Source organism: Mesoplodon densirostris, chromosome 4, assembly GCF_025265405.1.
Source record: "Mesoplodon densirostris isolate mMesDen1 chromosome 4, mMesDen1 primary haplotype, whole genome shotgun sequence".
NCBI lineage: Eukaryota > Metazoa > Chordata > Mammalia > Artiodactyla > Ziphiidae > Mesoplodon > Mesoplodon densirostris.
The window spans coordinates 38,064,471-38,090,991 of record NC_082664.1 but is presented as its reverse complement, the minus strand read 5'-3'; the positions used below and the strand labels follow the sequence as shown (position 1 = coordinate 38,090,991).

The window sequence follows — 26,521 nt, the reverse complement described above, 5'->3', positions numbered from 1 at the left end:
CTTTACCTTTCCCTGCTGGCAGGGGATGTCCTGGTTAAGAGGTGGGAAAGGCCTCGGGGTTGGCCACTCAGAAGCACAGCTCAACCAAAGAGAAGAGTCCTGACTGGTAGGTGCTGACTTTGGAAGGGCTGCAAGGGGACTGTGAAAGTTCAGTGAAAAGAGACAGTTGCCAACAGGGGTGTGAGAACAGTGAGACTCCCTTTGCTGAGCCTAGCTAGCTTGTCCTACCGCTGCAGCTTTGCTTGAGAGCGAAGCGTTGAGCGGCCTGTTTCAGGAAGGAGCCCCTTATCCCTCATCACCATTCCCTGAGCACCTGCAAAGCGTTCTTTCACAGATGACCTCTGGACACACTCACAGCCCCTTCTTCAAGCTCACAAGGTAGAGACACTCGCCTGAGGCCAAACTTCCCAGGAAGAGGTGGAGCCAGCATTCAAGCCGAGGTCAAGCTGAGTCCAAAGCTCAGGTTTTTACCATAGATACTAGGTGACCTCTCACACACAGTAAGGGACCCTGAAGGCATAGGACAGGACCTGTCCTCTGGGTGGGGCTAAACATTCTCTTAGGAGACAGAAGTCACTGAGACTTTCGTTCTGGCAGCAGCAGAGAGGACCAGTGGAGGGGGTGTCCTTTGCTCTTTGCATTTACTCTGTGTGTGTGGAGAGAAGCAGTGGCAAGAAGCTGCTGGACTTGTCCTAGGCATTTAAGGGAAGAGTGCCTGTCCTGGTTTTCGCACTATCTAGCCTGAAACATCTGGACTGGAAATACTTAGTCACAAGCTCTTCTAGTACATGCAGCCACACAGAAGTGACATTCGGGACATGGCCCTTTGGACACATTCTCCCATCAATGCACTTAAGTCACGTGAGCATCCCAGGCCCCTCCCAAGGGTTTGGAGAACTGGAGTTACCTCCTACTCTGAGTTGGATTGGAATATTGGAGAAGTCAGGGTGAGGTGGACTCAGGCAGGGGGGCCCAGCCATTATCATTATAGAGGAAAAGAGACCCAGGTCGTTTCTGACAGCCAAAGAAACACCTGTTTTAGGGCAGAAGTGAGGGATAGGATCTTGGTAACGTCGATGAAAAAATGACATTTTGTCAGATACCGAGAGAGAACCCAGCGGAACAGATTTGCATTGATGTTCTACATGGGTTCCTCTGGTGATTCATGGGCCAGCCACAGAAAAAGGTGAGATTTTCAAAAGTATTTCCTACAGCAAATTCAGTTCCACATTGAAAAGTGCCCGAGAATCAGCATTTGAACCGCATGACTGCAGCAATTTATGCTTTACTAGTTAAAAAGCTTCCCAACTTTAATTTTTAAAAATTGATTTTACAAATCAGGATAGGCAGGCAAGGAGATCCCTAAGGCCATGTGGTCTTTCCAAACTGGCTTGGAGAACAAAAAGTTTGAAGGCCTCTATCAGCAAGAACAGGTTCAATTTCCAAGGTCTCTTTAATTTGGGATCCCAGCAGGCCTTGTTTCTAGTGAGAGACTAACTGCCCTCTTTCCTACTGCAGGGATTGAGAGAAACGCTGTTGTCAGGCCTGCAGGCTGGAGCAGGGAGAGACCACAACCACTGAGTCATAAATATTCTCATCCTTTCTTTTAACAAAGGTATATCTATATCTACATAGAAAAAAAGATTGGGGGAAATACCAGATGTGCATGGTGGCTCACTGTAGGTGATTTGAATTTCTTTTCTTTTAATACTCAAATGTATTTTTCAAAATTTCCACAAAGAATATGTGTTCCTTTAATAAGAGAGAAAAAAAAACCACCCACATAAATACCTCTCTCAGTAGAGACACAGATGTAGAGAACAAATGTATGGACACCAAGGGGTGAAAGTTGCGGGGGGAGAGGGGGGTGGTGTGATGAATGGGGAGACTGGGATGGACATATATACACTAATATGTATAAAATAGATAACTAATAAGAACCTGCTGTATAAAAAAAGTAAAATTCAAAAATAAATAAATACTTCTCTCAGGTAGAAAAATAACAAACATTTATGGAACACTCTGATTTGTAAAGTCCTTCTCACATACATTCTAATTTAATCCTCTCAACAGCACTCTCTGATGACTATTTCTATTTTGGCTTCAGAACACTAGCCTCAGGAGGTTTAGAAACTTTCTCAAGGACCCATGCAAGCCAGAGTGGAACCCAGTCTTCTCACTGTAGGTTTCCTCATCCGTTAGGATGCCAGAATCTTGGGATGAGGGGACTGAGGTTGCGGAAGGAAATCTGAGGGCAGATCGGGGGAAGAAGCAAGGGGCAATGGTAACCTCATGGGAGGTGGAGGTTGGCAGCTGCTGTTTGGAGAAGTGTGGTCGTCATTCTTCTGGTTTTATTTGGTGGGTCTCAGGGATGATTTCTGGGCTGAATAGAAAGCTTGCCCTCAGGATATTGGTCTTCTGGAGCTCCCAGCAGCTGGGTTTTGCTCTGCCTGGCTCACCTCTCTAGTTGGATACAATGGGGAACTGCTTCCCCAGGTCACCCATGGCCCCATACTTTCTTCCTTCTTTCCTGGGCCCAAGGCAGGGCTTCTTCCTTGTGTTGGACAAAGTGAGAGGCGTACGGGCCAGTGTTGTTCTGCCTGCTTACACCCTGGTCCCGGGCTCCTCCAGGAGCCAAGAGGTGCCCTCTGCTGGAGTGGAGGCTTCCGGGCTGAGGCAGGGAATCTGGAGATGAAGACAGGCAGGTGGAGTGTGAAGGAGGTTCCCTTTCAGAGCTGGAAAGAGGGAAGGTGAAGTGGACCATTGGCTAGAGCCACCAGAGGATGCTCAGGGAACACTCCAGCTGGCAGTCTGCCCTTCTCTGTTAGATGTCAGCCTTGCTGGGGTGAGGCTGATCTGTCCCTGATCATTAGTGTGGACCAGCTGGAAGAATTCTTGAGTCCAGTTGATTGGGAAGGAAGATGAGAAGTTCTGTTTTTTTCGAGAGATGAAAGAAGTGGTGTGTTGGAGCCAGCTCCTGCCAGCTTTTGAGGGGCCAATTGTTAAAATTTTAAGCATCTTGTGAATCGTCGTGCTGGTAGCTTGAAACTGGTCATAGTGGGAGTATTTCCACCATCGAAATGGACAAATGCCACAAATCAGAGCTTCTCCCTGCCAGAGAATTGACTGTTAAACATTTACCTGCATATCCCTGGGCAGGAGTACCCTTTACCTCATGGTTTGGGGCTCACTTTGTCCTTTTAAGGGAGATAATGACAACGCGCTCTGGCTTTGGGCTCTTCTCTGTGATGTCAGGATGGGAAGTGGGGTCACCCTTGCCCTGTGGCTTTCATTTTCCTATACCTAAATCACAGGGGGCAGGCTGGGCTGGAAAGGGACCTCCTGTGTCCTCTAGGCCATGTGACAGCTGGTACAATGCCCGGGACAAAGTACGTGCTCCAGAAATAGTTGTTCAAGGGGGCCGAGGGAATCACTCTCACCTATTATAATTTCATAATTTTCCTGACTGTTGTCAGCAGAGGGCGCTACAGGACTAATGATGTTTGAGTTATGGCTCCTGATTATCTTAAAAAAAAAAAATCATTAATTTGAAAGAAACAGAAACGGACCGAACTGACTTGGTAATTTTTAGGTAAAGCACCAATTTTGAAAAAAATTGCAGTGCTCAAGTGGTAGATAATAGTGAACATTGCTATAGCACTTTGTAGTTTATAAAAGCACTTGACCTACATCATCTTGTAAAATTCTCAGGACAACCCCGTGAAGCAGGTGGAAGCGTCACAGTGTAGTAGATACATGTGTGGGCTCTGGAGTCCGTGTCTGGGCTTCAAATCCTGGCTGTGTCGATTATGGACTCTCTGACTTTGGACAGGTCACGAAGCCTTCCTGTTCTTTGGAGGTAACACTGGTGCTTGACTTGGAGGCTTGGTGTGAAACGGGAGGAGGCTCACAAAGCACTTAACAAACTGCTTTGCAGGTAATGAACACTCAGCAGACGTTAACTCTTATTATTCTTGCTACAGCACCAGGCACCTGATCTGAGCGTGAAGAAAACCCTCGAGGTCGTATCATGGGTAAGGGCAAAGCCAGGACAGAAGTCCCACCTCTTCTAATATAAGGTCTCTGCGTCTGGTCGTCACCCATCCCCAAACTGTCACTGCTGACAAACCTCCCAGCTGTGCTAATAATGCTCATCATTCCTGCTAGAATGCTTGAAAAGTACTTCAAAAAAATTCCCTCTTGAAATCCTTAATCCCAAATTAATTTGCTTAGTAACTCGTTTTTCTTAAGGAGATCACAGCTAACTTCAGCCCAGTGCTCTCCAGGCCTCATGATCTGAACCTGAGTGCTCAAAATCAGGGAGGTTTACTGTCCTGAGCAGTATAACCCTGGCGTCATGAACTCAAAAAACTTCAGGGCCAGCAGGTGTAGTAAGATAGCTGTAGAGGGGATTCTGGCCCTGTCTGAAGCAGGAAGTGGATGTGCAGAATGAGTATGGCCAGATCACCTGATTTTCAACAGAAGCAAGGACTCCAGATGTTTATGTGAAATATCCCAGTTGATAAATCTTGTCAACGAATTTTAAGTTTTATAAAAATCACTGTGGGGAGCAAGTCAAACATGGTTGTAGGCTGCATCCACCTGCGCTACCAGTTAGCAATCACTGGATAAGCCTTAAGGTGCGGTGGGGTAGTTGTGATGCATGCTTCCAGGGGCAGCAAGGGTAATCCCACGGCAGTTTGGAGAGCCTTGTCAAAAGCCAGCGTATTGATATTTTGCTTATGATCATTTTTTCCCTTTGGCTGAGTTAAGTCTTTGCTCTTTCTGTAAAGAATCAATTCCTTGCCTGAGTAGTGTGGGAAACAACTGGATGAGAATTAGACTAACTGGAATTGATCTGCAACCCTGTGGTGTGACTCCAGGCAAGTTTCAGACCCCTCCCCCACTCCCTCCAACACACCCAAAGCAGCTGGGTTTCCACCCTTTTAAGATCAGTACTGTTTGGGATTTTTTTGACATGTACACACTGCTATATTTAAAATGGATAACCAACAAGGACCTACTGTACAGCACAGGGAACTCTGATCAATATTATGTTACAGTCTAAATGGGAAAATAATTTGAAAAAGAACAGATACATGTATATGTATAACTGAATCACTTTACACCTGAAACTATCACAACATTGTTAATCAACTCCACAACACTATAAAATAAGGGGACTTCCTTGGTGGCACAGTGGTTAAGACTCTGCGCTCCCAATGCAGGGGGCCTGGGTTCCATCCCTGGTCAGGGAACTAGATCCCACATGCATGCCGCAACTAAGAGTTCGCAAGCCGCAACTAAGGAGCTGGCGAGCTGCAACTAAGGAGCCCACCTGCTGCAACTAAAAGGGAGCCCACATACCGCAACTGAGACCCAGTGCAACCAAATTAAAAAAAAAGACAAACCCCCCAAACCAAAAAACAATATAAAATAAAAAGGTAAAAAAAAAAGATAAAAATGTCTAAAGTAAAAAAAAAAATCACTTCAAGATTTAAATTAGGATAGAATACAAAATATGGCTTAATTAAACCTCTTCTAAAAATACCAGTTTTCACTCTATGTACTGGTTTTTCTTTTCAACAGATTCAACAGCAAACTAAGAGGCAGATTAGTTATGAAAGTTCAAAATGAGTTTACCAAAAAGTGCCAGTGTGGGCTGAGTATGAGACATATAACTAAGAGGATTGAAGCATACACTTTGAAACCAAAATGCCTGAGTGTGAATCTGACTCCTCCAGACTGTAACTGTGTGACCTTGGACAAATGACTTAACCTCTGTACTTTAGAATGAGAGTGACTTAGTACCTACCTCCTCAAGGTGTTATGAGGATTAAATTAGTCATTGTGTCTAAAGAATATACAGCAGTTTCAGCACCCTGGAATTGTTTGATATTACCATTCTTAAAATTATTTTGGCAATACCAATGTTGTACTCATTGAAATTTGTTTATTTTTACAGTTGTTGAATTATAATGCTGTACATCTGAAACTTGTATAATTAAAAAATTTTGGGACTTCCCTGGTGGTGCAGTGGTTAAGAATCCACCTGACATTGCAGGGGACATGGGTTTGATCCCTGGTCTGGGAAAACCCCACATGCCATGGACCAGCTAAGCCCATGAGCTACAACTACTGAAGCCTGTGTGCCTAGAGCCCACGAGCCTCAACTACTGAGCCCACGTGCCACAACTACTGAAGTCTGCATGCCTAGAGCCCGTGCTCTGCAACAAACCACCGCAGTGGAGAAGCCCGTGCACCGAAATGCAGAGTAGCCCCTGCTCGCCACAACTAGAGAAAGCCCGTGCACAGCAATGAAGACCCAATGCAACCAAAAATAAATAAATAAAATAAATAAATTTATATTAAAAAAATCTATTTTGAGACATTAAAAAAAAAAATCAGGGCTCCCCTGCTGGCGCAGTGGTTGAGAGTCCACCTGTCGATGCAGGGGACACGGGTTCGTGCCCTGATCCGGGAAGATCCCGCATGCCGCGAAGCGGCTGGGCCCGTGAGCCATGGCCGCTGAGCCTGCGCGTCCGGAGCCTGTGCTCCGCAATGGGAGAGGCTACAACAGTGAGGGGCCCACGTACCACAAAAAAAAAAAAAAAAAAAAAATCAGCAATGACTGTTGTTTTCTATTTAGAAACTTGCTCAGAGAAGGAGCCTCCACTTTTTGAGTGTCAGGCCAAGAGCCTCCTCATTGGTCTGCATTAGATCCGCCCCAACCCCAATTTTGAATTTTTCTTTTCATTGCTTGCTTGTTTTTTTAACACTCAAGAATCTTTGGAAACATGCATACCTGTGGTGTAGTCCATGCAGTGAGTCAAAGCAGGTACAAGAAGCATGTCATTTTGGGGCTTCTGAGAAACAGACACCAGGATGGAGTTAGGTATGCAATAAACGAATATCTATGAAGGATAAAGGGCAGGGGAGCAGAGGTCAGTGAGAAGAGCCTTCAGGCAACAATGCAGGTCTGAGACTTACCAAAGGAGAGAGGACAGGAAAGAGGGTTGGGTAGGAAGAACCTTAGACTGGAGCTCAGCTAAGCCGAGGAAGTCTTGGCCAGGCTGATCGGAAGCCCAAGAGCTGAGGAGTGTCCTGGCCCAGCTGAGGTTCCCCTGCTGTGCTCAGTGTGTGAGCTGCAGGGTCCCAAAGGTGCCATGGCTGGAGGTGGCTAGCCCGCTACGTCCCTTGCAGCAGGTTCCCTCCCTAAGAGAGATCTGAGTGGTACTCTCTTGTGACTGCCCCAATCAGCAAGAAGAGTTCCACGATTCCACAAGTGTTTGGCTGACTTATTGTTACCCAGCAAAAGGGAACGGAGTGTGGCGGTTCAAAGTTACTCCTAGGTTGGTGGCTCCATTGCTGCGCTGGCTGTGACCTTAGGGCCAGGAGCTGAATTTCCTTATCTGTTCAGTGAAAACAGTGAAAGCATCTCTCCCATGGAGTTACAGTGCCAATGATGATAGAATGTATGTAGCGTGCTTAGCAGAGTGCCAGGTGCCTGAAGCAAGTGCTGAATAACTATGTCTACTTTGGAATGTACTGTGAGATGAAATATAGGCAGCTGTACAACTTTTTTTTATTACTTTGATTTTTTTTTTTTTTTTTTTTTTTTTGGCGGTACACGGGCCTCTCACTGCTGTGGCCTCTCCCACTGCGGAGCACAGGCTCCGGACGCGCAGGCTCAGCGGCCATGGCTCACGGGCCCAGCCGCTCCGCGGCATGTGGGATCCTCCTGGACCGGGACACGAACCCGTTTCCCCTGCATCGGCAGGCGGACTCTCAACCACTGCGCCACCAGGAAAGCCCCCCTACTTTGATTTTTAAAGGTCTTCTAAGATGGCATTGTTAGGGTGAGTCTGGTCTGTAGGCCAAGTGAGGATGCATTTATGGAAAATGGCCACCAGCAGCACTATTCCACCAACGCTGTGAGGTAGATTCTACTATTATGTCTATCTTACAGAAGAACAAATTGAGGCCCATAAAGGTCTTGGTGATTTGGCAGAGCAGGTGACTCAGGTATGACCAATCAGAGCACTGTATTGCATCCCCTTGGTTCAGGAATAGGTGGGGGACCCACCAGAACCAAGGAGATTTAATGAGAGTGGCCAGGGTAGCTGCAAAGAGATTGGGCTCTTTTACAAATGAGCTTGGACCAGAGAGGGTGTCAGGATGATGATGCTGAAGCTGTCTTACTTCCTCAAAGGTAAGCGTCTCTGAGAAGAAGACAGAGGCAGAAATGGTTGGCTGGCTAATCCAATACCCATTCAAACCCTTTCTTGCATAACTGCTCTGGAGGAGATTGCTGATTGTCCCCCAATACCCCTCCCTTTCTTTGTGTTAGTAACAGAACTCTTCAAGTTTTAGGTGGGCACATGGCTACCCAAATTCTACATTTCCCAGATTCCCTTGCAGCTGGTTCTGATCATGTGACTAAATTCTGGCCAGTGGGATGCAAGCAGAAGAGTAGTAATCAGTGCAACTCTGGCATCACATACTTAAAGGGAATCTTCTTGCCCTTCTCTTCTACTTTCTCCCTTCCTGGCTGGGAAATGACAACAATGGAGTAACCAGTCAGACCCTGTAATGAAGAGGCAGAACCGTTCCACAATACTGGGTATGGCTTTTCTTTGACTATTAGCTGAAGCAAAACAAAAAACACAGCGACAATGACAAACCCTGCCTCTGCTGTAGGAATCAGAAAAACCCAAGACCATGCTTTCCTAGCCTCCTTAGTGGCTAGGTGGCCATGTGGCATGTGACACTTATGTGTCCAATCAATTGGAAACAACTGGGGGCTTTGGGGAAGGATTTCCTTTTCTGGATAAAAGAATCAGATGCAGCTAGCCTCTTCTTTTTGCCTTGAATGCCTGGAACTGGAGCCGTCCTCCTATGACTCTAAAGATGGTGGAGCCGAAATGAAGAAAGAGGCTGAGTTCTTTTTTTTTTTTAAATTAATTTATTAAATTAATTTATTTTTGGCTGCACTGGGTCTTCATTGCTGCGTGCGGGCTTTCTCTAGTTGTGGCGAGTGGGGCATACTCTTTGTTGTGGTGCACGGGCTTCTTGTTGCGGTGGCTTGGCTTGTTGCGGAGCACAGGCTCTAGGTGTGCGGGCTTCAGTAGTTGTGGCACATGGGCTCAGTAGTTGTGGCTCGCAGGCTCTAGAGCACGGCTCAGTAGTTGTGGCACACGGGCTTAGTTGCTGCACGGCATGTGGGATCTTCCCAGACCAGGGCTTGAACCCATGTCCCCTGCATTGGCAGGTGGATTCTTAACCACTGCACCACTAGGGAAGCCCCAGAGGCTGGGTTCTTGATAACATCACTGAGCTGCTGCATGGTAGTGTCATCTATGCCTATTGTGGGCTACTTATTATATGAGAAAAATAAACCTATCTATCTCCAGATTTCTTATGTGAGAAAAAGAAACCTCACTTCCTTGAAGCCTCTGTTAGCTGAGTTTTATGTTATTACAGCCAAAACACCAAAACATTGGTAGAACTTAGTGTGACAGAGGGCCCAGATGTTGATGATGTCATCTGGCCCCTGAAGACCGTAGTGCCTAAGGCTAGCCCAAAGCCCTGGACTTTTCAGTTATAAGAGACAGTAAGTTCTCTTTCTGCTTTAACAGTTTAGGTTGGGTTTTCTGTTGCCTGAAATGAAAAGACTACTGATACAACTATTAACAAATAGCCAAGCAGACTGATTGAATTTTCTATTTCCTCTCAGTCCCTCCTCCATATTTTATGGTGAAAAAAATTGAGTAAAATTAAAGGAAGGAAAGAAAAGAAAGGAAGAAATGGAAAGAATAACACACAGTAGTAAAACTTGAGCTAGACTGACAGAAGGTTAGTATGCTTTCATAGCTCCTTGTCCAGAAACCTGGGCCCTAGCTTCCCTCTTCAGGGTGTTTGTTACTGACTCATGGGGTTTGCCCTTGACACCATGTGAGCACCCTGACTGCAGTGAGTACTGTGATTCAGTTTCCCATTCCAAGCAACCCAGCGCCACATTTCTGGGGCCTTTCATTCTCCACTATTCTTCCTTACATGTGGCATGACCCACGCTAAGTGACCCATGTCCTGAACCAGTCTGGCTGTTCTCTCAGGTTACCCTTGGTTCATGGACCATAACCCTCTTGTACTTACTGGTCTCCAGGGTTTTCATCACTTCTGAGAAGGGACCGTTTAGTCCAGTCTAGGTGTGGACCAGCATTAATAGGCAATTGCCACAGGGAGATAACACAGGAAGAAAAATGGCTAAAAATATACAGTGAATCACAGAAAATTACATCTCTTAAACCCTACAGTGTATTCCTATTGCCATAGCAACCCCCGGCTAGTAAAGACAGAGCTGATTTATCGCCGGCTTTCCCCAGCACTCAATTCTGCCGAAAGCGCCTCCAGCCTGTGATGCGAGTCCCAGTGAGGAGAGAGATGGGGACATCACAAACCCAGTGTTTTCTCTTCTCCCTCCCTTCCGGTGGTGTTTCTGGGGTGAAGAAACCCGAGTTCCTTCCATACAACCCAGATTGTCTCCCAGCGCCTTTTGTGAGGTGAAGGTGACTGTTTCTAACCTCGGACAAAATATCCTTCATTCTGCCAACACGAATGCTCATGGCAGCAGAGGGCTGACTTCCTGGAGGGGGTCAGTGTGGATGTGGAATGTTAGGAGGCTGTAGGTGCCAGGCTGGTCTGAATGGATGAGGAGAGGAGAGGAGTCCCCCTCTTTCCTTCTTTCTTTTCCTTTCCTTTCCCTCTCTTCCTCACTCTCCTTCCCTCACCTCCCTGGCTCTTCTCTCTCCCCTGCTATTTCCTCAGTAGGTCCACTGTGACATGGACTTGCCAGGAGATGGGGGAAGGAGTCAAGCCTTGACTTAAAACATGAGTCCGGTACATAGAAACATGAGTCTGGTACGTAGAGAGACAATAAAATGTATTTAAATAAACATTTTGTTATTCCATTGGCACTCTAAAATTCCTTGGGGTATACTGTTTGTTTTGTCATAATGTTAAAAATGAGATTCCTGATTGCTATTGAAATTTTCATAGTTTGGAGAAATATTCTGGACCAGTTCTGGAGCATCCTCTCTCAAAAATAGCCCTGCCTGGACCTGTCAAAAGGACAAAGGAAGGACTTCCCTGGTGGCGCAGTGGTTGAGAGTCCGCCTGCCGATGCAGGGGACACGGGTTCGTGCCCCGGTCTGGGAAGATCCCACATGCCGCAGAGCGGCTAGGCCCGTGAGCCATGGCCGCTGAGCCTGAGTGTCCGGAGCCTGTGCTCCGCGACGGGAGAGGCCACAACAGTGAGAGGCGCGCATACCGCAAAAAAAAAAAAAAAAAAAAAAAATGGACCAAGGAGATGGCTGGAAGGAGCTCCCACTGGCCAAATCTGGGACAATCTGAACTTTAAAAACAAAACCAAAAAAGATAGTAGTGGTTTGTAATCCATTGAATAAAATAAGAAAATATAGGTTCATACTGATATAAACAAGCAAATAAATGGAGGGATAGAAAAAGCCCTTCCTTACAGTAAAATTCCAACCAATAAGTGTAGAAGAAAGGATAGGATTAGAAAATCACCATTGGCAGCCTTCAGGCAAGAACTGTCAACGGATGTGTAAAGCAGTGGGTAAAAGTTTGATGAGAAGCAGTATTTTTATACAATCTCAACATACCTCCTCATAAAATATTTATTGATTTCAAAGAGAAAAATAATAACTTTGCAGTGGAGAGGCTTGACAGACCCCACCTGAGCCAAATGATCAAAGTTAGCATCACAAGGGACAAATCAGTATCATTTCTCTCCGGATGTGATATGCTAAGAAGGACACAATATCACCTCTGTGGTATTCCTGCCAAAAACGCACACCCTGACTCTAATTGTGAAGAAACATCAGAAGGTTCAAAAATAAGGGACAGGCTATTCAATAAGTGGCTTATATTCTTCCAAAAAGTCAATGTCATGAAAGACAAAAACTGAGGAACTATCCTAATTGAAAAGAAGCTAAAGAGATCTGACAACGGTGATCTTGGATCAGATTCTGGATCAAATATTTTTTTTTGTCTGTTGCTATAAAGAACATTGTTAGGAAAACTGATGAAGTTTGAAAAAGATGTGTAGTTTAGATACTATCATTGAATCAGAGTGATTTCCTGATTTTGATACTGTATTGGGGTCATAAGAGGGAATGACCATTTTTTAAGTATTTAGGGATAAAAGGGCATCGTATCTGTAACTTCACTTTCAACCAGTTTAGGAAAAAAGTATACAGGGTAGATGATAGATAGATAGATAGATGATAGATAGATAGATAGATAGATAGAAAGAAAATGATAAGCAAATGAGGTGAAGCATGTACAGGAATTCTTTGTACTTTTGTATTTTTCTGTAAAAAGTACTTTTCTATAAGTCTGAAATGATTTCAAAATAAAGATAAAACAATAGCCCATCTTCAGACTCAAAGTCCTTTTAAGTGAAATTTCCTTCCATTCTTTTCTTTCCTGCACACTGATGCTACACTGTAGTGTTTAGGTCCTTACAGCTTCTGCACAAAGCAGGAAAATACTGCCATAATGGGGGAGTGTGAGGGGGGTGTACTTTATGTGTGCCTGTGTGTGTGAGGAAGATGCAGCGTCTCTGTCAGGGTGTCACCAAAGGCCAAACATAAAGCCAGGATAAAGTCATTTGTTGCAATGCCCAGATCAGACCGGGAAATGAAGTCAAAGGCCCCTTGGTGACTCAGGTTTCTGAGGGAAGGGAGGGCGTGACCTGGGTGGGATGTACTGACCCAGCTCAGTGAGAGCTGAGAGCCAGCCTATGATGTGAGAAAGCCGGGGGATGAACCCTCATTCTTTCTCTCTCTCTCTTTCACGCCCACCCCCCCTTCACACACACACACACACACACACACACACACACACACACACACACACCTCTTTCCTCTTATTTTCTAGAATCTTTCCAAACACTCTGGTACCTGGTGAATGAGCCCTTTCTATCAGGGACAGAACATCTCTCCACAAAAGGGGGCGCTTTCTTCCTCTGGGAGCACGGAAGGAAGCTCAGTATGTGGAAACCTGCTAACTTCAGGCTTAGAAGGTGGCAAGGTGGATGGGAGGACCATGTGAGGCCCAGTGCCCTATCTTCCTACATTTGGTTCAGCCTGTCCAGAGCTTGTATCCAGGGCCAAGAACCTGGTATACAAGTCCCAAAGCACATGCCCCAATGTCTACACAATGGTCATGACATGAAAAGATTCCAAAGGAAGGTCTTCCATGTGCTGCATTAAAATTCACTCCACTGCTTTCTCTAGTAGGCATTTACTTTAATTCATTCATCTCAATATTGTGAGCTGCAGTGAAGCAGAAAATGGTTCTGCTATTTCTAAGTGATCCTGATCAAATGAAATAATGTCTTGATTTCTTCCCAGTGGTCTAGGGACAATAACAAGAGAAGCCTAAGGGATGGGTGGGGTAGAGCTCCCCTCACCCCTGGAAGTGGGCATCTGTTCCACCCTCAGCTTTTAGACCACTGCCTTGTGATTGGAGGGAGGCACAGGGAAGGAAAAAAGTGGAGTCATTTTCAGTTCTGAAAAGATGATATTTGTCTCAATCTACCATCAGCTAGATATGAGGTATACAAATCAAATAGGCACAAGGCTTCAGGCTGGACCGTGAAAAAGAAACTATAAATATTTAAGAGCTGGTCAGCTCTAATCTGATCAGTTTAGAGTGAAAAGTAAAGGCACTAAGTGTAAGCCCTTTTTAAAGAGGCCACAGTCTGTATGTTTCTGCAGAGAAGGTAGACCTCCATGGCTGGGCCTGAAGTTGTGCACAGATTATAGAGAGTCTAACTTCCTGCCATCATGTGGCCCATTTGCCCACATACTACCGCCACATGGCTTTGTTTCAGAGTTACTATACACCAGGTAGCAGCATTTTTTTTTTTATCAGTCAAGAGGGAATCAGGCAATAAATGACTTGATATAAAATTTAGACCATGCTCAGCACTGGGACAAACCTGTACGAGACTATAAAACTAGCTCTCAGATAGAAGTGGGAGTGACCAAGAAACTCCCTCTGCCATCACAATAACTGTGACGGGGATAGTCAGGGTCCTTCCATCAGACCTCTAGGGCCCAATGACATGAGAGGGATTTTACTTTTTTTTTCAAGTCTCCCATATGGAAATTTTTTTTTTTGGTACGCGGGCCTCTCACTGCTGTGGCCTCTCCCGTTGTGGAGCACAGGCTCCGGACGCGCAGGCTCAGCGGCCATGGCTCACAGGCTCAGCCGCTCCGCGGCATGTGGGATCCTCCCGGACCGGGGCACGAACCCGTGTCCCCTGCATCGGCAGGCGGACTCTCAACCACTGTGCCACCAGGGAGGCCCGGAAAAATATTATTTTAAAATATTATTATTATTACATAGGAAATTCATTATTTTCATGGGGCAACTTATACCTTCTTTTATTTCACCAGTCTGAGGAAGCATATCAACACTTTCAGAACCAATATTTGTAATTTCAACAAAAAAAGTTCTTACTAAGATCTCAAAACTCATATAACATAGACTTGGGAAGGAACTGCTATATTTAAGGAGTGAGGAAGGAATCTGCAAAAGGAGAAGCAGATGCCTTGCTGGAGCCCAGGGACAAGTAAGCGCCACGGCAGAGGGAGGGGTTGGGAGAGATGCCCGTGGCCCAATACCCTTCTCCAGCACTGTGGGTGGGGACAGTGGGTCAGGATGAGTGTTACTGTTGTCTCCTGACTGTGAGTTCTGCCATGGATTCCATTTCCCACATGCCACCCTGGTAAGAGTCTCTTTCGGTTAATTGCTCAGAATTGGGGCAAACTCTTTTAGCTGGTTGAGTTCATACTTGGGAGTTAGTGATTTGCAACATGATAATGTTCCCTTTTTCTTCGTTACAGATGAAACCTATAACCTTTTGTCCTCATCCTATTTACTGTGGTAGCTTAAAGATGGATGCAAATTCTTTGCCTCTCTTCTCACCAAGAGGTAGAGGCTATGTCCTTTCTTTGAATCTAGACTGATCCTAAGACTGGCTTTGACAGAGTGCACTAGAAATAATACTGTGTAACTTCTAAGGCGGGGCTTAAAGACATCAGCAACTTCCAATTTTGTCCTTGGAAGCAGTTGCCATGTAAGAAGTCTGGCTACCCTGAGACTTCCATGCTGTGAGGAAGCCCAAGCTAACCACGTGGAGAGAGAAAGGCCATGTGGTGAAGTGCTGAGGTGCCACACATGTGAGTAATCTTCTTAGACCTACCTGCTCAGCCAAGTAAATGAAGCCAAATGAGTGACCCAACCAGTGGCATATAGAGCAGGATAACCACCCAACAGAGCCCTGTTTGCCGACCCACAGAATCATAAGCAAATAAGATGGTTGATTTAAGCCAGTAAGTTCTGGGGTGATTTATTGTCTAGTTAGTTATCTAAAACATATACAATCAAAGCTCATGGAATTAGTGACCCATCCACTATTAGCAGACGGAGATAAGAGGACCCAGATGGATAAAGCTTCTTTATGTCATTCAAATAGCAAAAATTCCACTGAGCTGGGAGCAGAGCCCAGAAGAACTCCAGGATTCCAGCTGTGGTCTACATGATGTCAGACAGGAATAATATTTTTCTGAGAACAACTCTTTTTTCTCATAGTTCCTTTTCTATACTGAGCCCCATATTTCCTACCCTAGCTGTTTGGCCATTATATCTCCCTACTGTAACCCCATTATCTAGGCGTGCATTCATTTTACTTTGTAATGTCTCCAGAGAATACCATAATAGTAACATTTGGAAACAATCTAGCTGTCCAACAATAGGGACCTGCATGAATAATTTGTGGTACATTCATATAATAAAAAAACTTGAATTTATTAAAATTGATGCTATAGGAGGGTATCATAAGCATAGAGAAGTATTCCCAGTATGTGTTATGAAACAATATGATCTCACTTAAAAATCTTATGTACTGTATTTATATATGCCTGGAAAAAGATGTGAGGATTTTCAACAAGACTGAGTAGTATATGGGGACTTGATGCTTTTATTTGAGTTTCCTAAGATAAGTATGTAGCTTTTTTTCAGGAAACTCAAAAAGTAATATAGCCTTTCTAATATGATAAAACAGTAAAATAAGTGTTATTTAGGAGGCGGAAGTAGTGATAGGATGGCAGGGTCTGCCAGGCCCCTAAGGGAAGTGGAATTGGGCTGAAATGATGTTGTGACTTAGACTGAAATAACTGTGGTTTCATGGGGCCCCCACCCAGTATTTGGCCCTCCTGCGCACAGAACCTGCTTCAGGCAGCCTGCCCACAACATGACCTCTATTAATAGCAGCCGGAAATCTGGGGTCATGCAGATTCTTAAGTGAAATAGGAATCAGAGTCAGAATCATGGTTATTAAGTGAGTGTCAGAACTTTATCATCAAATACTATTTATTAAACACTCTCTTGCTTTAATGAGTCAGGAAATAGGTTTCTCTTTTCTTTTATCGTTCACCATTGTGTTTCTCAGCAAGAGGAGGGCTCTCTTCCTGAAATGGGCTGGGACCTTCATTTCCCTGAAGTCATATTACTAGGCAGAGTTTTCCAGGGAAAGAAACTGTTGATTCAAGCACATACCACCAAGCAAGTGTCTGGTTGCTCTCTGTGATTTTTTGTTTGGCTCTTACTTCTTTTTCCTACATCGTACCAGAAAATACAAGAGTAAAATCTGTGTGTGGTGGACGTGTGTTGTCCAGAATCTCCTTCTCCCTTCTGTAAGCAACATCGCCCTGCCTTGCTTCTAAGGGACCACCTCCTCTCATTCCGTTTATGTGGTTGGGGGTGGAATGACCTCATCACCTGGCACATGACCCAGGCTTGACCAGTTAGCATATTCCATTCTCCCGGCCACAGGTGAAATGGCCATAAACAGGCACAGGACCTGGGTCAGGCCCCTGAGACTCAATTCTGGGACTTTTGCTGGATCTTTCAAGAAAGGGGTGGATGGTTTCTATTTGGGTTGCTGAGCTGATAGGTTGCAAGCCCAGAGCAGCTTGTGGCTGTCTTTGCCACCTCACAGGAAGAGCTTGCCTGAGAGTAAAGGCAACATAGAGGAAAGCAGAGCTGAGAAAAGGAGAGAACCAGATTTCTGAAAAGCTTGTCTTTTGGAAACCTGGAGCCAGCTACTTCAGAATTTTTTAGTTGCAAGAGCTAAGAAAATTCTTTTTTTTTTTCCCCACTTAAGACAGTTTGAGTTGGATTTCACTCATAGAAAAGGTGGGAGAAGGTGGGGCTTGAGTGAAACCTATAGGATTGGGTAGGATCATAACTTTTAATTTTTGCAGAACTTTACGACTTTTGAGGCATATTCACACATAATCACATTTGAACCTCATGGCGACCTTATGAAGTAGGCAGAGTCTTTATCACTATTTCCATTTTACAGAAGAGGAAACTGAGGTTCAGAGAAGTTAGGTGATGTATGCAGAGGCATAGGGCTGGGGAGCAGCAGAGCTGGGGCACAAATCCAGGCTCTTTGCACTCCCTGGAGAAGCTGCTGAACATAAATCAGATCTGGTGGGCAGAGAAGAGACAGGGTGGCATGTTGGAGAATGTATTTCTCAGTGACAGTGACTATTTCTGCTCTTTTTGCCTCTCCCATGATTGCCTAATACAGCACTAAATACATAATAACAATAATAACTAATATTTACTGTCTGCCATGTGCCCAGCATTGGGCAAAGTAAGCACTTTACTTGGATTATCCATCTCCTTTTGCTTTTCCCAACATTTATATGAATAAGGTATTTTTGCCTTCTTTATCACCATTTAATTAAGATGAATAAACTAAAACTCTGAAGAGTGAAGCCACTTGCCCAAAGTGACACATCAAGTAAGTGGCAGGGCAGGGGACTGGAATCCAGATCTGATCCCCCAAGAACCCTTTTTTTTTTTTTTTTTTTTTTTGCGGTATGCGGGCCTCTCACTGTTGTGGCCTCTCCCCTTGCGGAGCACAGGCTCCGGAGCACAGGCTCAGTGGCCATGGCTCACGGGCCCAGCCGCTCCGCGGCACGTGGGATCTTCCCAGACCGGGGCACGAACCCGTGTCCCCTGCATCGGCAGGCGGACTCTCAACCACTGCGCCACCAGGGAAGCCCAAGAACCCTTTTTTTTTAAAAAAAATAAATTTATTTATTTTATTTTTGGCTGTTTTGGGTCTTCGTTGCTGAAAGCGGGCTTTCTCTAGTTGTGGCAAGCAGGCTTCTCACTGTGGTGGCTTCTCTTGTTGCGGAGCACAGGATCTAGGCGTGCAGGCATCAGTAGTTGTGGCTTGCAGGCTCTAGAGTGCAGGCTCAGTAGTTGTAGTGCGCAGGCTTAGTTGCTCCGCAGCACGTGGGATCTTCCCAGACTAGGGCTCGAACCTATGTCCCCTGCATTGGCAGGCGGATTCTTAACCACTGCACCACCAGGGAAGCCCCCAAAGAACTCTTTCTCCCTCTTAATCACCAGGCTGAATTGGCCACTTTGCAAGGAATACAATGAGGCTGTCAGCAACTCCTGGTTGGCCTTTTGGCCTTTCAGTTGGAGTTGGGGAAGATGTTTTAGATTATTCTTTTTTTCTTTCTTTTTAAAAAATTGAAGTACAGTTGATTTACAATATTATATTAGTTTCAGGTGTACAGCATAGTGATTCAGTATTTTTTACAGATTATACTCCATTAAAAGTTATTACAAGCTAATGGCTATAATTCCCTGCGCTATACAGTACATCCTCGTTGCTATCTATGTATCTATTTTATATGTAGTAGTTTGTTTCTCTTAATCCCGTACCCCTAATTTGTCCCTCTCCCCTTTTCTGTCCCCTCTGGTAACCACTAGTTTTTTTCTATATCTCTGAGTCTGCTTCTGTTTTGCTATGTTCATTTGTTTGTATTATCCATATTTTTTAGATTCCACATATGTGATATCATAGGGTCTTTGTCTGACTTATTTCACTAAGCGTAATATTCTCTAAGTCCATCTACGTCGTTGCAAATGGCAGAATTTCATTCTTTTTATGGCTAATATTCTATTGTACAGATATATACCACATCTTCTTTATTCATCTGTCTGTGGATGGGCATTTAGTTTGCTTCCATATCTCAGCTATTGTAAATAGTGTTGCTATGAACATTGGGGTCCGTGTATCTTCTTGAATCAATGTCTTTGTTTTTTCCAGATGTATACCCAGGAGTGGAATTGCTGGTCTAGATTTTCCTTTTTAATCCTACTTCTCCCCTCCTATGTTCTCTGAGGCTCCACAAGGACACAGTCCCTTTAGTTCCATCTTCTCACGGTGGCTCTGCCTGGCTGGTGGGCAGCAGCAAAGCCCATAGACGTTTCCAAATGACTCCAGGCAACTTCCTAGCTTCCAATTTTCTGGCTCCTGCTGGCGCTCAGAAGCCCAGTGTAGCACTGTAGGGGGAACAAGGGAAGGAAGGTCCTGCCAAGAGGGAGGCCTTGCACCCTGCAAACCCTCAGAAGGCTTCCTTCTGTGTCTCCTCCCACCCATTCCTGCTTGCTTCATCTCCACCCTGCAGGGAGGCAAATAAAGCAAATACATTATCTATTTATTTTATAAAGTGATGCCCTTGGTGTTCCAGTCACCTCAGGGCAAAGAGCACACAAGTTAAAAACAATTAAAAGATATAAAACAGGGATTGGCAATGACTGGCAGTTTTTAAAAATCAGCAATAAAATGCCGGTTTGAGGAGCTCCAGCTCATCCTGGGCCCTGCAGATCACCTGCAGGGACTCTGTCACCAGGAGGGGCCGGGAGTGATCTTCCGACAGCCTCTGAGTTGTTTGCTCACAAAGCCCAGACGATCCAGTCACCTTCCTTCAGACTCTGAGGTCTGAGTCTTTATGACTCAGCTCAGGCCAGCATCAACTCGTTGTTTTTCTTCCTGTTCCTGGCTGTGGGAGGCTTGCAGGAGGCCTGCAGTGTCTGCCAGGGGACAGAGGGGCTCCAAGTGCCGGGCAGGGGGCACCAGCTCAGTCGCTGGCCTGTCACTGCCTGGGCCTAGCTAGTAGTTGGTGCCCAAATAATAATAATGATAATGAGAGTGTTAATAGCAAGAGCTAAGCTGGACCGAGGCTTCTGCTCCGTGAAGGAAGGAATGTTGGCTCATCACTAAGGTTTCTCACACTTTGAAAGAGGTGTGGTTAGAACCAGAGCGGGGAGGAAACAAGGCAAAGCAGCTATGTAATCCAGGTTGGAGGAGAATCTGGGAAAAGGAAAGCACCATGGTGAAGCCACCTTAGCTTGAATGAAGGTCGAGGTGCTGCTGAGGCTCCATCCACAAGACACAGAGACTCTGCTAATTGTGGACGGGTTTGCCTAAAGAACAAGCAATGAGCCCAGACGTGGGCAATCTGATCTATGATTCTCAGCTACTTCAGGACCTGCGGGGCCTTGGGTAGGTCACTTGACTTCTCTGGACTAGTTTTCCACCCAATAAAGCAAAGAGACAGGCCTAAATAATCCCCTTATAGCACTGCATTATAGACTTCTGATTCTTAGAATTCAAATAACCATGCGTAAATATCTATTGGCCACCTTCTATCTGCCAGGCATCTGTGGGATCTCCCAGGAAAACAAACATTTCCCAATCTCTCCGTATCACACAGGTTTCTCTCCAGTGGAACCTGGCTCTCTAAGGTGGAGGATGGCAGGGGTGAGGGGTGGGTGTTGAAAAGAAGCATCTTTCCACTCAATTATGCATTTTTTTTTTTTTTTTCAGTACGTGGGCCTCTCACTGTTGTGGCCTCTCCCGTTGAAGAGCACAGGCTCCAGATGCGCAGGCTCAGCGGCCATGGCTCACGGGCCCAGCTGCTCCGTGGCATGTGGGATCTTCCCAGACGGGGGCACGAACCTGTGTCCCCTGCATTGGCAGGCGGACTCTCAACCACTGTGCCACCAGGGAAGCCCCAATTATGCATTTATTGATCACTTACCTCCCCACCCTCTGAGTTGGTGGTTGCCAGTCAGTAGCTGTTCCATTGGATTCTCAGGCAACCATGTTCTGGAATTTCCTGAGCACCACTCCACCTGAAGAGCAGCCCCTGCCTCTCTCTGGGAAGTAATGAGGTTTCCTCTCCAGTCTCACACTGGCCCACTATCTTTCATCCCACCAGGCGTCCCCATGGCTGCACTCATTTCTCTCTATGCCTGGGTTTATTCAGCTGTGTTCTCCAATGCTCCGCAGGCTATCTGTCACAGGAGGCTGTCACAGCCCAATTGGAATTCACTTGATCCTTCCCTCTGCCTTATTCTCTGAGCAAACGGGTGCATTTGGCATTTCAGTCATGGAGATTCTCTGACACCCCTTTGCTCTTGCCTAAAATGGAAACCTCAGTGGTTTTACAGAAAAATTACACATTCTCCTGTAACCTAAAATCAACAGCTATTTGTTGAATACTTACCATGGGCTGTCATGCCCTCAAGAGGCTTATGATATTGTTGATGAAATGAAACAGACACATGTGAAACAACTTGAAAACAGCTAAGCACAGTAATGTCAGCATTATCGTTTTTGTTGCCGAAATATGTGTTACAATAATACTGCCACAAACACTAATAATAGATGCTGACACACACCCAGCACTTACGCACATCTCATTTAAACCTCATAACAAACCATTGAGTTGGGTATTACTGTCCCCATTTTACACATCAGCAAAATGAGTCACAGAGAATTTAATTGGCCTACAGCCTCATGCATGGTAAGACAACTCATCTCTTTTCAACTCCAAAGTGTGTGCATTTAAAACCCTAACTTTATGCTCAACGCTGCTCTGTAAGCTCCATGAAGGTGGGGTCTATGTGTTTTGCTCATGGCAGTTTTCCAGAGCCATTTTTTCAGTGCTTTCCTTAGTAAATGCTCAATTTAAAATATATATATATTGCATACTGCACCTCTTATGGACAGAACGACCTATAGGAACAGCTAGATAAAATGGTCTGTTTTTTAGAGTCAGAGGTGGGGGAAATGTTGAGGGGTTTGGAGGATTATGAAGTTCCAGCTCGGCCATCTCGTTTCCTGGGGGATGGGCTTGATGACAAAAAGAGTAGGGGAATAGAAAATGAAAGAAAGTAAAAAAACCAAAACAACAGAACAAAACTACACAATAACAAAGCAGACACACAATAACACTGCTCCTCTTTTTAAATCCAGCTCTCTTCCCTGCCCTGTCCCCACGCCCCTCCCCGTGCACACAGCTCCTCTCTGTGGTGGCAGGCCTGCTTTGTGCTCCTTACATCTGAGTCTCTCACAAAACTGTAGGCATCAGGAAGATGGGTGCTGGCTTTATCCTAGTTTGTATCCCCCAAGTTGGGTTGGTTCGTCAGAGCATATGTTTGTTGAAATGAATTGAAATTAGAAAGTGTCCCATGCAGCTCAGCTTTTTTTTTTTATGTGATGCTTTTTGGGAAGTAGCAATGATATAGAAGAAAGAACAGTAGAGAAACCCCTTGGTAGTTATAAGGGGAAATGAATGTGGTGGCATTGTTTTTTTTTTTTAAAGCCCTGGGTCTGACCTGTCTCAGATTGGATTCCCATTCTTAGAAGGAAAAAAGGGAAGTCAGCCTGGAGGGTCTGCCTCAAAGAGCATTGAGGGGGAAATGTTCAATTTTATTGGTTTGTTCTGCTGGGTCCTTCTCTCCAGGACACTGTTTAGTACACCGAGTGAAGTGGAAAATGAAGAACAGGTGAGCAATCAGCTGTGAAAAGCTTTAATGGACCCGGCACCCCTTTGGGACTGAGGCAAGGCTCTTGCTGGCACTCAGGACCAACTCTCTTCCAGTTCAGTGGGCTTTGTCTTTGTAATGGGAATTTAACTCCCTCAGGTGGCCCCGAATGGAGGAGCATTACTGTCTTCAGCAGCAGTGGGGCTGCAGCATCTGGAACAAGAACCAAGGCCACTGTCCTGGAAGGTGCCCCTGGCTCAATGGGTGCTTTGGAAATCTTGAACTTCCTGGGTGGCCAGCAGAGTGGGTCATGTGACCCTGCCAACAGAGTGATGCTATGATTACCTGGGGCTTCTAAGCAGCGGAGCAGAGACTGTTCCTGGAATGGGGAGACTGTGAGTTGGTGTGGATCCAGCCCCGGGGGACTTAGGACCACCACAGTATCTGTGTGGGAGCAGTAGGATGGGCAGGCCTCTTTTAGGCTTTTAAGCTTCCTGGAGTGTTCTATAGAGAACGAGGCCGCAGATTTGGGCTGGGTGGGTGGGAAAGGATGTCTCCCTAGTAGTAGTCAGGAGGAGAAGCAGGGGTAAGAGCAGGTGTGCCCTCTGTGTTTACTATATTCCAGACCCCGGGCTAAGTACCATATTTATGAATGTGTGAGAGTGATGCCTTCACTCCCTAACCCCGACAAAAATTTAGTCTTTGCCAGTTAGCTTCTTCCTCTCTCCTGCCTTCTCAGAGTTTTCCTGGCTACTGAGCTTTGGAAGATATAGAATCAGGGTACGGAGAGGCAGGACTGGAGAGGCAGGAGGGAAGGGAAAGGATTCTTCTTGCTGGGACAGCTCCAAAGCTTTCCTTTGCTGTGGACAAGGCTGGTACTGGGGAAAGTGTAGAAGGAAAAAAAAAAAAAAAAGAAGGGAGAGAAACTTAGTGAGTTAACTGTTACTGACCTTTTCAAATTGGGACCCAATAATGATCCCCCCTGCCTAGTATCACTGGAGCCAACAGAATAGACTGAATTTGGTTCAGAAGCAAAGGAAAGCCTTATTCTTGGATTCAAGAATGGGGAAGCACAAGCTTGTACTTTAGACCAGGGGTCCCCAACCCTAGGGCCGCGGACCCGTACAGGTCCATGGCCTGTTAGGAACCGGGCCACCCAGCAGGAGGTAAGTGGGCGAAACTTCATCTGCCGCTCCCATCGCTCGCATTACTGCCTGAACCATCCCCCCACCCCCGTCCGTGGAAAAATTGTCTTCCATGAAACCCGTCCCTGATGCCAAAAAGGTTGGCGACCGCTGCTCTAGACCACAGGCTCTCTCCAAAGGCCCCGGTGGGGCTGCTTTATAGGGATCTCATCAGCAGGGAGGGAAGCGAGTTCTCGCGGGATCTGTTACAGCTGGGCTGCTCAGGCTACATACAGTTCGCAGGGCGGGGTGCAGCATCTCTGCGCTCGGCCTGCTGCCGCCATCTTGAATTGAACGCCGTTCTCAGCTCTTCTGCGCCCAGCCCCGCCCAGCTGAGGTGGTGGTGCAGGCGTGTCACGCTGGGAACTCTGGTCTGAAGTGCCGAGCGCGAGACCTCTTCATATGGCACCCTATGAGCAAGGGAAACCAGACGAAGCACCAAGGAAAAGAAAAAAAAGAAAGGTTAGTCTTTATTACCCAGTTTCTATTTTTATTTTCCAGGAATTGTTAATGGGCTTTGCTGTGACAAACCTACATAACAAACATGGGATGGGGAAGAATGAAAAGCAGAAAAAAAACCTTTGTGGGTTGGGCGTTAGTTGGGGTTGCCACATAAAATACAGGACACCAGTTACATTTGAATTTCAGATAAGTAACAAATAATCTCTAAGTATAAGTACGCTCCCATATATTGCATGGGAAATTTTTATACTAAAAAAAGGGATTTGGGGCTTCCTGGTGGCGCAGTGGTTGGGAGGCCGCCTGCCAATGCGGGGCACACGGGTTCGTGCCCCGGTCCGGATAGATCCCACATGCCGCGGAGTGGCTGGGCCCGAGAGCCATGGCCGGTGGGCATGCGCGTCCGGAGCCTGTGCTCCGCGGCGGGAGAGGCCGCAGCGGTGAGAGGCCCGCGTACCGCAAAAAAACCCACAAAAAACGGGGGGGGGGGATTTGTTGTGTATCTGAAATTCACATTTAACTGGGCATCCTTTCTCTTGTTTGTTTTGTTTTGCTAAATCTGGCAAGTCTAGTGTTGGGGAGAGTTTTGTGAGATTTCTAGAGTTGAGATTCTGATGTAGTAGGTGGGTGAGAGGTAGGGGAATTGGTCAGAAGTGGAAAAGATTATTTTAAGAAATGTTGCTGTGGTTTATAAATTGGATCGCCTTTTATGTTCTTCAAGTGAATTGGATCCCCTTTTATGTTCTTTGAGTGCTGCTGGTATGATTAGAAAACTTTATAAATTCCATTTGGTTTTAGAATTGTCTTCTTCAACTGTAACTCTGTGCAGAGCCTGGGGGCTATGAGATCCTGGCTTACGTCCGGGGTACATAGACATTATCTCATATCATCCTTACAATTGTGCAAGCTGGGAAGCATTTTCTTGCTTTACAGATGAGGAACTTAGGCTCAGAGAGGTTAAATGACTTGCTCAGGGTCACCAGTAAGTAGTGGAGCTGGGTTCCAAGCCTAAATTCATTCAATCTCCTGTGCTCTAAACCTGAAGTCTAAATAACCCATGTTAAATGGGATCTCTCCTTCCCAACTAGATGCTGCTCTGATATACTTAAAAAAAAATTGAATGTAACATACCAAATGCATGTAGAATAGACTCATGGATCTTTAGCATTCCTTTTTCAGTTGAAGAAATCATTATCTGAAGAAGATAAGGTTTGCATAGGTGGTTAGTGGCAGAGCCAAGATTAGCAGTTGGACCCACAGAGGGGACAGGGATTGAGAGCTCCAGGGAACAGCTGCAAAAAAGTAACACAAGTCGAGTTGACCGCCCCTTTATTGTCAGCCTCATCCTGCTTCAAATTCACCCCACCTCTCCCCCTCCTACCTCCTTCCCCCCTCTGGGCATTGAGCCATGTCCCATTTCGACATGTTCTTGCTCTGAGCCGGCTGTCATAATCCCTGCAAGGTGTTAGCTGATAACAGTCTGTGGGAGGATCATACAGTGTTAGCCCAGTGAAGGATATTAAAGGCTGTGGAAGTCTAAAAGCAAGTGTGTGCCGAGACTGACATCACAGGAGACACCAAAAGGCCTGGCTACCAGGAAACCTTGCAAGGTGGCATTGACCTTCAGGCATTTCCTGTGGTCTGGCGTCTGGTCTGTTTCCAGCCTTGTCAGTCCAGACACTCTGTCTTCTCATGCCCTAAGTTTGATTGGATGCAACAATGATGACCTACAGTAACATGGCTCAAAGAGAAATATAAACCCAAAATAGCCAATTTATTAATGTATAATAAGACACAAACCTGCTAAGCTGACTTTAGCCCAACGGGTGCCTTCTCTCTTGTGGGGTGAGAAGCTACGTGAAGAATCAAGGTATCAGCTGGTTGTTCAGGGCTCCCAGAATTGGCACAGGGGGAGTTAGGTAAAGACCAGAGTTTAATGGCATTGAGCATGAAAGTCTGGGGCCACAATGGCTAGGCGCATGCTCCCGTCAGATGGGGCAGTGCTAGGACACGGCAGGTATCAGACTAGGCCCAGGAAGAAAAAAAACTGCACACTCAAAAGGGAATAGTAATTGCAGAGAGTTTAAAGAAGGGATTCCTTTCAAACATATCTCAAAACCAACAGGGGATGTTGA

The 26,521-nt window shown here is 45.7% G+C and overlaps 1 long non-coding RNA gene across 1 annotated transcript; it reads left to right on the top strand.

The window, feature by feature from the left end:
• Positions 1–3,721: 3,721 nt before the first annotated feature.
• On the top strand, positions 3,722–4,951 carry LOC132489101 (uncharacterized). The gene is made up of 3 exons (XR_009531842.1): positions 3,722–3,859; positions 3,984–4,034; positions 4,794–4,951. It is a non-coding gene; the product is annotated as an uncharacterized LOC132489101 (long non-coding RNA).
• Positions 4,952–26,521: the final 21,570 nt, after the last annotated feature.